This window comes from Microcaecilia unicolor, chromosome 2 (assembly GCF_901765095.1).
Source record: "Microcaecilia unicolor chromosome 2, aMicUni1.1, whole genome shotgun sequence".
Classification (NCBI taxonomy): domain Eukaryota; kingdom Metazoa; phylum Chordata; class Amphibia; order Gymnophiona; family Siphonopidae; genus Microcaecilia; species Microcaecilia unicolor.
In genome coordinates this window covers 342,461,628-342,473,678 of record NC_044032.1, presented here as the reverse complement: position 1 = coordinate 342,473,678, position 12,051 = coordinate 342,461,628, and the positions used below count along the sequence as shown (strand labels likewise).

Below are 12,051 nucleotides of genomic sequence, written 5' to 3'. Positions count from 1 at the left end.
AACCTGCCCTCTGGCATCTCATCCTGCCCACCCGCCATCCTCCGAACTTGCATTGTACACATTGTGGCATTAAGGATACGCTGTTCCACTCTACTCTGTAACCGGAGCCCTCCCTCTCTAGCATCCCGCCTTCTCTGATGAAATTTCCTGTTTCCTGCTGCAGGAGTTGTACACTAGAGAGGGAGGGCTACGGTTACAGAGAGTAGCGGAGCAGAGTTTGGTTAATGCCGCCATGTGTACAAGGCAAGTTTGGAGGGCTACGTGTGGTGGGGGTGGGATGAGATGCCAGAGAGTGCAGTGGCAGCAGAGAAAAGGCTGCCAGTGTGCAGAGGACAGGAGAGAACAAGCTGCAGGAGCATCGGGAAGGGAGGGGGACAGCAGTAGGAGCAGTGCTTTTTTTGTAGGAAAAAAGGTACCGGTACTCATTATGGGTGGAGTCACCATATGTGGCTCCGCCCCTTATGGTAGCCACACCCACATTAGCCACACCTCTTATATCAGCCGTGGCGCATATAAGCAGTATCATTAAAAATACTATACCAGTATAGGAGCAAAATATATCTTGTGATTTTTTTTCATTATAAATAATTTCTATAAGCTGTTATAGCTCTAGTATATCCAGTGCAAAATAAGACAGCAGATGTAAATTCTCAAATTGGACATCTTCCAAACACTAAAATGAAAATAAAATGATTTTTTTCTACCTTTGTTGTCTGGTGATTGTTTTTCTGAACATGTTGGTCCCAGTCTCTGATTCTGAGGCTCTTTATCTGATCCCTTAACTCCATTTCCAGGGCTTCCTTTCCATTTATTTCTTTACTTTCCTCCTTCATTTCTTGCCCTACATCCATAGGTAAAAGCTGGGTCCTCTGTGGACTTGACCGGAGGAGGTATAGAGTGGATCCAGCTTTTGCCTGTCATCCATGTGCAGATTTTCTCCTCTTTTCCCTTTCCCTCACCTTGTCAGTATGCATCTTCTTCCTCTCTCCATCACATCCAGCATTTTTCCTCTCCCCCTCCATCCATGTCCAGCATTTCTCCTCTCTCCTCCCCTCCATCCATGTTCATCTCACTTCTTCTCTCTTCCGTCCCCTCTTCCTTGGAAGTACGGCATGCAGTTAAACAGAGCATGCGCTTATCCGAGAAGCGCATGCTCTGTTTAACTGCATGCTGTACTTCAGTCCCGTTTTTGGTGCCATCAATTTCTATGGGGACAAACTTCAGTTTAGCGCACCACTGATAAGTGCAAGATTCGCTTATATGCATGGTTTAAGATTGCTCCTCTGCAGGAAAGACTCCGCATATGCGCGTGCACGGAATATGGAAGCCGATTGGCGCGTGACAACCAACGAGATATCAAATTTACTGCCCCTTTAACTGCCACAGGCAGAAAAAGCAAAAGAATGTTGTTAGAGTGTACACTGGGGTCGTCATTGTCGTCATCGCGCAACTGTAAGACTTTAAAACTGGCTGAACGAATAGAAGTTCTTAAAAAATTAGAAAACAAACAAAGTCAAGCATCTATTGCTAAAGAATATGGTGTCATTCCCAGTCAAATTTCACGTATCTTGAAGCAGAAAGATCAGCTTCTGAAAGACTGGCAAAGCAATACAAATCCACAATGGAAACGAAAACAGGCAGGAAAAGCTGAGGAGGTAGAAGATGCTCTTCTTCGGTGGTTTTCTCAAGTCAAGAGCAGACAGTTTCCTGTCAGTGGTCCACTGCTTATGGAGAAAGCTAATAAGCTAGCTGAAAGTCTTGGACTAACTGAATTCAAAGCCACTGTTGGATGGTTGGAAAGATGGAAGGAGAGGAACAACATAAAGTTCAAGAAACAGTATGGTGAAAAACAAGACACTGATGACTTTGGTGCTGAAAATTGGATTGTTTCAGTTCTTCCTACCATTTTGAACGAGTTTGCACCTCGTGACATTTTCAATGCTAACGAAAACGGTCTCTACTGGCGAGCGATTCCTGATGGAACACTTGCATTCAAACAAACCAAAACTACAGGAGGTAAAACATCGAAGGACCGACTGACAATCCTCCCTTGCTACAATATGGATGGGAGTGAGAAGTTGGAACCACTCGTCATTGGAAAGAGCAAACAGCCCCATTGCTTCAAGAATGTTAAGCGACTTCCTGTGTCATACGAGGCTAACGCAAATTCATGGATGACTGGGGAAATTTGGAAGCAGTGATGATGTCAGGCTGCCACCAAACACTACCTCTCTGATCCAACCTATGGAACAGGGCATAATAACCAATTTCAAACTGTTACGATTCTGCCCATGTTTCAGGCTCTCACTCATCTCGCCACCTGGTGGCCAGACCTGGTGGCTGCATTGAACTAGCTGGTTATTGTCACCCATTCCAGATTTCAGCCCAGTCCGGTCCGGATCTTCCAGACTGCCAGACTTGCTCCTTTGTTTGAACCTGCACAGCTCCCGTAGTTGCCTGATGATTGCTGAGCCTCAGCTGCTGCTGGGTTTATTAGCCATTCTGAAATCTTTCTGCTTTGCCTTTGCATCGCATAAGGCCCTGAGGTTTGTTGGGGTGCTGTTTGCGCTTCTGCTCAGTCTGGTTCCTTGCCTTGATTCTTGTCTGTTTTAGTCAATGGGTAGTTAGATTAGGTTGTTGTTTGTTTGCTAGTCCTGTCTCTGGGTTATAGTTTTGTGTTTAGTCTTTGTCTGTTTGTGTCTTTGTGGCTGCTCTGCAGCTTTCAGTTCTGGGTCTTGTCATTCAAACAACATTATTGGGCTCTTGTGCTACGTCGTCTGATGAGTGTTATGGATGACCAGACTGGCAAGGATAAATGTGCTGTTGAACTGGCTCGTAATCTATCACTGTTGGATTCCCTACATATGCAGAAAGAAGCCTGGAATCATGTTACACAGGCAACCATTGTGAACTGCTACAAGCGGGCAAGCTTTGTTAGGAATATGGAGAGGGACAAAACAGATGCAGCTGTTGCAAACGCATCAGATGAACAGGCTATTGACATCCCAGCCGGTGTTACTGAAGAGGAGTTTCATCACTACGTAGCTGTTGATTGCGATCTACAAACAGCTGATGACAGCACTGATGTCCAGATATGCGCCTACACATAGGCAATGGCTGATGATGAAACAGATGATGAAATGAGCAGTGAGGCACATGCTGACGAAATTCAACAACCTCCTGTCACTTTTGCAAGAGCGCTGGAGAGTCTCAACACCGTGCGGGCCTATCTGGAGGCCACTGGATGTCAGTGCTATGACAGTTGTTACTGTCTGGCAGACGTAGTCTATGGAACTCACAGACACAAGAGTGTACAGAGGACTATGACTGATTACTTCAAGTAAGCCTAACGTCAGTTAACGGAGACAGTACAACATCAGTTAACGGAGACTGTATACTGTACGTATAATGTGTATCAGATGTCAAGCTTCTTTGGGTCACGGCAGTTAAGTGCACGCTCCGGTTAACTGCATGTATTTCTTTGGTCCCAGACCCTTGCACTTAAGTGGATTGCACTGTATAGATAGATAGATAGATAGATAGATAGATAGATAGATAGATAGATAGATAGATAGATAGATAGATAGATAAAACAGTATGAGAATAATTTGAAAATAGTTTCACGCTTGAATTATGTATATAAAGTTTATGTAGCTACATGTACAGATTTCACAGCTAGGCCTGAACCTTGTCACCTGTTGGTGTCATCTGTTCTCTACCTTGAAAGGTTTCTATCAAGGAATACAGTGCAGACCCTCTGATAGAGTCCTGACCTATACATTGTACATTATCTTGTTTGGCCTACACTCATATATATTTGAAACATTTTCTTTTTGGTCTAATTATGCAAAACCAAAGACTAATTCTTAAGGTACCAATTATTTTTCACATTCACATTTTTAGAGTGACTTGCACTAACACACCTGTCAAGTATTTCCAAATGACACTTGATCCAGGCTACTCCACTTGGTAGCTTGTTGTTTTGATACATCACTATCTTTAGTGCAAATAAACAAGGAGGGTTTTTTTGTCCACACCACCTCATTTTCCCCTCTCAAAATACAATTTTTAATAAAATTGTTACCTAAAATAAAAACTGCCTTATTATATGCCACCTACATCCAAGTGTCAAAGAAATTCCTAGGTTTTCCACACACTGTGTGTTTTTCCCCTCTGTGTTATAAAAATCATAGTACAGGACTGGGACCAAGATGGCTGCTGCACGTACCTGATGTGTGGGAGTGTTCTCTGTGGTCCTTGTTGTTGGCCACAATGCTGAAGAGAAGGGGACGAGCTGTTGCGGATGCCTTTCAGTGGCAGAATTCCTCTTATGTTTCTTCATGATAGATTCGTATCTTCAGAGGACTGAGATTCCTGTTGAGTCGGTGAGCAGCCTGAAGGAGCAGCACGGGGCGAATGGAGGTCCCGGAATGCACCATGGACTAGAGGTTACACTCAGCCCCAGCATGAGAGCTCCCCCTCAACAGCGAGGCAGCAGCTCCCCGATGTCAACATCTTCTACCCTGCATGTGGAATGTTCCGCAGAGGTCGAATGATGAGAGGCACTGGATCAGCCCAATGGAGTTCTGGGGAGCCAGGGGTTGCTGGCTTTACCAGCAGAGGCAGCCGCGGGTTTTTTTTATCGCTAAGGGGACGCTGGATGCAGTGAGTAGAGAGTGATAAAACTACTATGGAACCTAAGGTACAGTCTATACCATTTACTTTATCAATTACCAAACCTGTTGAAGTCACTCTGGATAGTTTGTGGTCTCTCATAGTAAACTTTATATCCCCAGGTCCAAAAATTGGGTCAATATCTGACTACCTTGGAAGGGAAGTTGAAGAAAACTGATGTTGGATTAGAAGGTTTAATTCAACAATACAAGAGAGAGATATACAGAATCTACAAACCAACATTGTGAAAGATTTGTCTAACTTGAGGAGGAAAACTGAATCGCTTGAAAAATTATCCAGGAGTAATAATCTCTGATTCCTTAATTTTTCTAAACAATTTGCAGTTACCCCTCGAGATATGTTAAAAAAATATATTAAGGAAATATAGGAGGGGGGGGGGGGGGCACTGAAGAATCTATTCCACCTTTTCCACAAGTATATTATTTGCCTAATAAACCAGTAAATGATGAGCAAGCTCAAGAAATTCAAACATTGGATGTTTCCGCTCTCTTTGAGTCCTCAGACACTGATTTAGTTATGGCATCAACCTTAGTCCCTACTGTGGTATTGGCGCCTGATAAAAATTGGTTAATGAGAAAGTATTTCAAAAATAAGGAGAAAAACGTTTTGGGGATTGAAAATTCAAAATTTTCCAGATGTTTCTAGAGATATGCAGAAGAGATGTTGGCAGTTCCTGTTAATGAAACCAGGTGTTCTTCAGCTAGGGGGCTATTTTTTCCTGTGATATCCGTGTAAAGGTATAGTCAGATACCAATCAGTCAAATATGTCTTTTACGAACCTTCTCACCTTACTGCTTTCTTGTCAGCTAAATGGTTCACTAGGGGGTAATTTGTACCTAATACCTACTGAATATGCTCTCTTTTTTGGTAATAGGAATTTAATGGCACGTTAGGTCATCTACCTTAATTTCTTGTTTCCTTAAATTAGAATTTCCATTGAATGTAATCGTGGACCCAAAATGTGGACTTGAGTATAATTGGTATAAGATTTTTCCTCTTTACATTTTTATTTATGTTTGTTGAGTATTGAAATAATGTAAAATCATACTTTTCTGTACAAGTATCTCTGTGTTTAATAAATTTGACATTATTGATAAATAAAACATTTTTTTTTAAATCATAGTACAGTATGTAATTCATCTGTTGTTGTTGACACTTATAAATTAAGTATGATGTAACATTTTACGCTACTCCATGTCATTGTGTATCATGCAATTGTTATGTTCCATCATTAACCTATATTACCTGGACTTTGATTTACCATGGCCACCCATTTTAAACAATCAGATGACTGATCACAACCTGGTTTTAGACTTTGGGGTTTGCCTTGGTTACCAGCTTTAAGTAATTGGAGGACTGATTACAGCCTAGTTACCTATCCACAATGAACATTACCTTTATAGTGAATACATTTAGCAGTTTTATCATTTGCACTTTATTAACTATTGGTAGTATTTGTTGCAGGCCTCAAGAAGAACATATCCAGCATCTAGTCATTCTGATGGAGTGTTTACAGGGTGCTAGAATGCCGCCTACTGGACATGTTGTATTTCTTGGATGCCTTAACTTTACCACCCATGTGGTTAATACTAGTGCATCATCATTACCTTGGTTCAAGTGGCATTTCTTTTCCAATGAACTGATAACTCTTGACTTTTACGAACAGTCACTGAAACTTTTGCATTACTTGGTTTACTTATGGACATTGACCCAGGTCATTTATATTGCTTGCTAATCTACAATAACCCACGATGTCATCTCATATGCTTTCATGTTCATGTGCATTGTTAAGAGCCTTGTACTTCTGAACTGGCATAAGTTGTATTGATTCATATCTGTCTTGGTGAACAAGATTATGCACACTTTTGTCCTTTAGTTAGTGTTTCAAGCCCCTTTGGTTTCTATTTCAAGCCAAAGGTCCTTGACAGAGGGGGGGGGTGTAGGGACAAAACCCTGCATAAAAGCAGTACCATGAAGCACTATTTTACATTGTGAATCTGACAATTACAAACAGCCTATGTCAGCTCTCATGCAGAGACTTGGTACTGTAATAGGCCTCTAAGACATTGCAGACACATCGAGGCTGACAAAGGCAAAACAACTGTTTATAACAACAACTTTTGTTTACTGTACTTGGGACAGAATAAGAACATACAGGAGGGTGAAGGCCTGGTTCTTAGGCCCAAGGATATACCACTGGAGAACACCATCAGGCTCATTTTCGAAAGAGAAGGACGCCCATCTTTCGACACAAATTGGAAGATGGATGTCCTTCTCCTAGGGTCATCCAAATCGGTATAATTGAAAGCTGATTTTTGGACGTCCCCAACTGCTTTCCGTCAAAGTTCAAGGGGGCGTATCGGAGGTGTAGTGAAGACAGGACTTAGGCGTACCTAACACATGGACGTATTCGACCAATAATGGAAAAAAAATGGCGTCCCTGACGAGCACTTTGAGGACTTTACCTGGTCGTGTTTTTCTTACGACCAAGGCATAAAAAGGTGCCCAAAATGACTAGATGACCACCGGAGAGAATTGGGGATAACCTCCCCTTACTCCCCTAGTGGTCACTAACCCCCTCCCACCCTCAAAAAACATCTTTAAAAATATTTTTTGCCAGCCTCTATGCCAGCCTCGGATGTTATACTCAGGTCCATCACAGCAGTATGCAGCTCCCAGTTTTAGTGGGTGCAGTGCACTTCAGACAGGCGGACCCAGGCCCATCCCCCTCCCTTCCTGTTACGTTTGTGAAGGAAACAGCGAACCCTCCAAAACCCACCACAAACCCACTGTACCCACATCTAGGTGCCCCCTTCACCCTTAAGGGCTATGGTAGTGGTGTACAGTTGTGAGTAGTGGGTTTTAGGGGGGGTTTGGAGGGTTCAACAAACAAGGTAAGGGAGCTTCTTCCTGGGAGCATTTTATGAAGTCCACTGCAGTGCCCCCTAGGGTGCCCAGGTTGGTGTCCTGGCATGTCAGGGGGACTAGTACACTACAAATGCTGGCTCCTCCCATGACCAAAGGGCTTGCATTTGGTCATTTCTGAGATGGACGTCCTTGGTTTCCATTATCGCCGAAAATCTGAAACGACCAACTCTAGGGACGACCATCTCTAAGGACGACCATCTCTAAGGACGACCTAAATGTCAAGATTTGGGCATCCCCAACCATATTATCGAAACGAAAGTTGGACGTTCATCTTGTTTCGTTAATATGAGTTTCCCCGCCCCTCCTTCAGGACGTTTTGCAAGGACGTCCTCAACAAAACTTGGGCATCCCTTTCGATTATGCCCCTCCGTGACATCATGTTCGTGTCAAGCTGAGTTTAAGAGCCCTTTCCTGGAAGCTGTTATCATCTGTTATCTGATGCAGCCCAAGTTTGCTACTATCGGCTCCAAGCCTGCCACAGGACAAAGGCTCATTAATCTGTGGCATCACTTTCCTGGTTACTCTTGCCTGGCTGAGAAGAGTTTCACCAGCTGCCTGAATTCCTAATCATGTACCATCATCAGTTCCTGACTACTGCGTATCCCGAGGTTGTGAGTGTTATCATCTTGTCAGGTTGATCTGCTACTGCTTGAGTGCTGTAGGGGTATTTACCTGAGATCTCACCTTTGCTGGTCTTGGCCTGTAAAGCCTGAACCATTCTTAGAACAAGATGGATTCTACAACCTGTGACCTGTAAGCTTCAGTAACCATCAGAAACCAGCTTTCTTGCTATGGAAAAGTACTGCTGAGCATTGCAAGATTTCTACATTCCAAGGACAGTCTTTGATGCAGACTTGCCCCGTTATCTCCTGGGAACATTGTAGGAGAAACAGTCATGGCTCCAGGATGTGTGAGACCAGACAGGGAGTTTGTATACCATCTAACAAAGGCTCACTTATTGCCCATGAAGTTGCCTGGACATTATGTCACCGTCCGTGATTTGTCCAAAGGTATCATCTGACCCTGAGATACCAAAAGTTTTGGACGGAAGAAAGTCAGTTAGACGAGGGGGGGGGATAAGGAGAGAGTCGGGGGAGAACGGAAGAAGATAAGATCACCAGAGGATTTGAAAGTGAATAGCCGGCTCTGAGTCACAGCTAGAGACTGATTTTCCTATCATCAGTGAACTGTGTGCATTGTAACCTGTTCCTGAGGTTTGCACCACAACAACAAGGACTTGTCTACTGACGGTGCCATCTGTATTCAGAATAGACCTTGGACCTTATCTCAGGCGTGAGAGAGACTCGCTGAGAATTCAGCTTGAGATTATGAGGAGTTCCACTTATCTACCATTGGGAATATGTGACAGACGGCAAAGATGAGATCTGGAAATTTTCCTCTAGTCGGGGTAATTAATTCTGGGTTTTTATCTGAGGCAGACAGGTCTAGTGGACAGAACTTGTGGTCTGTGTATTTAGCTGCTAAGTATTTGGCATAAGACTGTTGGTGTGAGTTCTCCTATGATTCATTAGGATATCAGTAGTGATTGGTGGTGTTGCCACTCATTTAGTTAGTCCTTTGGGAGAATCATATTATATATATATATAGATAGATAGATATAGATATATGTGATAATCTATTTTTATAGCCAGATTTTGTATTTTGCTTTGCAATTTGCTACAGAATTACTTCTACATATATTTTTCTTACATAATAAACCTAATATATTTCATCTCTCTGGCATGGTTTATTCTTACAGCACAGCTAAGCTAACATGTTATTCTGATTACAGAGGTACACCCCTGGACCCAAGTTTATAATATTGCTATCTAGTAATGTTATCTGATAAGTACCTCTAAGTGAGCACTACCACCTGGCTACCGCATACCCCAGGTGGTGATCCCATTTTTGTCACACGCCCAAAACACGCAGTAGAAAATATTTTCTATTTTCTACCGCGTGGCGCTTACCTGGTGTTAATCGACCTGGCGTTAATCGACAGTTTACGTGTGTTGAACCCTTACCACCCGGTTAGCATGTGAGACTTTACCGCTAAGTCAGTGGGTGGCGGTAAGGTCTCAGGCCGAAAATAGACGCGTACTGGTTTTAATTTTGCCACCCGTCCATTTTCCGGCACAAAAATAAAATGCCTTTTTTCCAGGCGCACTGAGGAAATGGACCAGCGCACATCTAAAACACGTACCTACACCAGCGCAATCCACTTTTAGGCGTGCCTTAGTAAAAGGGCCCTTAAATAAGTAATACTAACCTTAATTGTAGTGGCAATGAAATCGGGGGGGGGGGGGGGGGGAGGGTCTAGATTCAATCACATGCATTAGCACAATTTAAACAATGTGATTTTGAATGCAATATCATACATTGGCTTTACAATCAAAAATCAACTCAGCATGTTTCCAATATTACTAAAATCAACAATTTATAAATAAAAATCAAATCAAAATTAATAAACTTTTTATGGGCAAACAAGACTCCAAGAATAGCCATAAAGAAATTAAAAGCTAGTCCAACAAATGGTGGAGTAAAATTTTCTAGTTTTTATGACTATCACATGTCTTTTCTTCTGAAACAAAATTTAATATTTATGCCCAAAGAGGAACTACTTAATTACCCTTCTTGGTTCTATATAGAAACTCATAAACATAAAGATGTGCCTTTACATTACCTTCCATGGTCTCAATATACTAAGTTAAATAAGAATGTTTTGTTTATAACTCTTAATACTCTATTCAATGAACTTGACACTGTTGTTAAAAAGCCATCAAGGCATTCCATATTTACCCCAATATGGAACAATCCTACCTTTAAAATCAACAAAACTTGTATAAACTGGCCTCTATGGAAAAAAGCCGGCATATGGTCATTAAATGATATTATAAAAGACAAAACCTGGGTTCCCTCCTCACAGTTATGCTTGAAATTTGGTATTCCTAATACCCACCACTATAAATGGATACAACTTAAGCACTGCATAACTGCTACTACTGACATTACTAAACTTCCTACTGATCCTCCTAGTTATTGGCAAATTGGTAGAACTTTAATGTTATCTAAAGGAGCTGCCTCCAAACGGTACAAAATACTTCAACAAGCAAAATTCAAAGCACCTACTAAAATTATGGAATCCTGGGAACATGATTTAAATCTTCAACTCGACGAACAACTATGGAATAAATTCTGATTTAGAACTACACATACTACTAGATTTGCATCTACATCGCAATCCATGCTTTACTTGGCACATAGAGCTCTCTGGACTCCAAGTAAAATTGCCAAACTAAAAACATCAGTTCCCAAAAACAACACGGAAAAATGCTGGTCATGCAATAAAGATAAAGGAACTCTTAAACATATTATTTACTCCTGTACTTTTATACAAGAATATTGGAGATCAATATGGAACACCACATCATCTACATTGAAGATACCAGTGTCCTTCTCATATAAAATAGCCATATTAGGATCATTAGCTATACATTGCCCACTGGATAAATATCAATCACAACTTTTGGATTTACTTCTCCAAACAGCATTAAGAATACTTTTCTTCTGCTGGAAAGACTTATCCAAGGCAACCTACTTAACGTGCTGGAATTCAGTATGTATACTTGCCAAATATGAATATGCAGCGGCTGAGAAGTATAATTCAATTACCAAATACAGGAAAACATGGTCTTCAAGATCAAATATGTAGTATTCTTGTGTAGATATGTTCTTTTAACTATCTGTTCTCACGATATGTCTACCTAACCATCGTTACAAATCTGTAACCATAATAATTGATATATTTATCTTGTATCACATATGTATATTGTTTGATGCTCAGTTTATTGTTCATATTTGTATACTGGCTAACATTTTAGCCATTTGTGTTTTGTTCCATTGATAAAATTAAATAAAAATATTAGAAATAAAAAAAAATACATTGGCTTTACCATAGATATAGCTTAATCAGTTCCCATATTTTTTGAACACACTTGAAAAAATGTACATATTTTATAAAAATCATCTTACCTTATTGGTGCAAAGTGCACTGCAGTCTCATCCAAAGTCCTCTCCTTAATCCTTTCACTGTCTTGCAAACACTGGAATTAGTCTCAGTCTTGGATGTATTTTCAACCTGCCCTACCAGTTTGTCCAGTTCCTCCTCTATTATAATGAGGAGATGTTCCCTAACAAGCAGATGTAATAAACAATTTTGTAATAAGGAAAGTCCCTCTGGAATGGATTAACCCCCAGATTCTATACAGTGCAACTAAAATTGCACTTGCAAATCTGAGCTTATTCTGTTTTGCACGTGCAACTTAATTGGTTAATAAGCCAATCAGCATTGGTAATTGGAAGTTAACAAGCAATTATCAGTTCTAATTGGCACTAATTAGGATTTGCATGCATAGCTCATTAAGGGGT

General features: G+C 41.2%; 1 protein-coding gene across 1 annotated transcript in view; it reads right to left on the bottom strand.

Annotated features, from left to right (window-relative positions):
* LOC115463689 (alpha-1,4-N-acetylglucosaminyltransferase-like) overlaps nucleotides 1-11,721 on the bottom strand; it is a 95,492-nt gene extending 83,771 nt beyond the window's left edge. The window contains exon 1 of the mRNA XM_030194410.1: nucleotides 11,656-11,721. The gene's annotated coding sequence lies outside the window, so the exon portion shown is untranslated. The remainder of the gene's footprint in view (nucleotides 1-11,655) is intronic.
* Nucleotides 11,722-12,051: the final 330 nt, after the last annotated feature.